Below are 1,483 nucleotides of genomic sequence, written 5' to 3' on the forward strand. Positions count from 1 at the left end.
ATGCTGTTAAATTTAAAGACCTTCAAGTGTCTAAAAGTTGAAGTACTTAAACATTAAGTGTATAAAAGTATGTTGGTTGGGAAAAGGAGGTTGTTTTGTTGGGTTATTTCACTCAATTAAACACTTAAAAGTAATCAAATCAGAATTTTAAATGTCATACCTTTTCCTGGAGGATGTAAAGGGAAGTCACTGTTTTTATCCCATTGTGATGAGGTATTTTTGGGTGCCCCTTATCTGTGCCATAGTACAATAAATGAAACAATTTTTATATTGTTTTTCTTTTATTAGACATTAGTGCTGCTACAAATAATATTTGACAAATCACCAAATATTTTTTCTAATTAGTCAACTAATCGGGTCATGTGCAAACTATCATTAGCCTAAAACTACCTACAAATTAGATATATAGCATTACCTGCGATAATGCTAGTGTGAATGCTGTAAGCTGAATTTGGCCGCTGAAGATGCTGAAATTGATAGCAGAAATCACTGAGGCTAATAGCTGAAATCGCTGAAGCTAATAGCTGAAAACACTGAAGCTGATTGGCAGCTATAATATTAGTTAAATGCTAAATCAGCCTAAAAAACTGAAAAAGCCTATTAGCCAGAACAGCCAGCATGTAGCTCACATAGTAGCTAAACCCCCAAATAGCCTAAAAAACTAAAAAAAATCCTAAATTTGTCAAATAGCTTGCATTCAGCTGAAGTATTGGCTAAACTCCAAATTATCATAAAAAACTGAAAAAATCCTAAATTAGCCAAAATAACTAGCATGCAGCTGAAATATTAGCTAAACTCAATATTAGCCTAAAGAAGCTTAATAAATGCCAAAATAATCCAAAAAACTCACAGAATGCCTTTATAACTTTCAATTTTACTACATTCTGATTCTGTATGATATAAATAACGACTAATTGACTATTAAATTAGTCGTAGACTATTTTAATAGTCGATAAATCGCCAATTAGTCAACTAATCATGGCAGCCCTATTAGACATTCATAATTTTAATTTAAAACAAACGAAAAAGTTATACTTTACCTCGGTGACTTGTTGGTTTCTGATAGGGGAGGTCATAGATTCTTGATTGAGATTTTTTGCGTTGTTGTCTTGGCCTGAAATAGTGAAATGTTTAGTGTCTGATTGTTTTTTCCTCAAGAGAATTTAAATTTTTAGGGAGTTTTACTTTTTGGAAGGAGTCCAGCAGGCACACACCGTCACCAGAGTGATGAGGACGAAGATCCCTCCAGTGGAAAGGATGACGTAAAGGGAGCTTCTCTCTGATGGGACACAAACACCAACAAAGCATGAAATGTATAAACAAACATCTAGAATAATCAAGGCAAAATTCAAGCCAAATTTCAAAATGAAGCAACATTTCATCTACTTTTACCTTGTAAACTTTTTTAACCCGTACCGTTAATTTAAAATCAAATCCGTGCTTGCGGTGTATATATACAGCTGTGTTATATTAATAGTTGTGT

At 33.2% G+C, this 1,483-nt stretch overlaps 1 long non-coding RNA gene across 1 annotated transcript; it reads right to left on the reverse strand.

The window, feature by feature from the left end:
* Positions 1–85: 85 nt before the first annotated feature.
* LOC112139333 lies at positions 86–1,305 on the reverse strand. The gene is made up of 3 exons (XR_002917969.2): positions 1,186–1,305; positions 1,041–1,114; positions 86–234 (listed from the first exon to the last, which is right to left on the reverse strand). It is a non-coding gene; the product is annotated as an uncharacterized LOC112139333 (long non-coding RNA).
* Between the last annotated feature and the right edge of the window lie 178 nt (positions 1,306–1,483).

The sequence above is a fragment of the Oryzias melastigma genome, unplaced genomic scaffold (assembly GCF_002922805.2).
Source record: "Oryzias melastigma strain HK-1 unplaced genomic scaffold, ASM292280v2 sc05475, whole genome shotgun sequence".
NCBI classification, from domain to species: domain Eukaryota; kingdom Metazoa; phylum Chordata; class Actinopteri; order Beloniformes; family Adrianichthyidae; genus Oryzias; species Oryzias melastigma.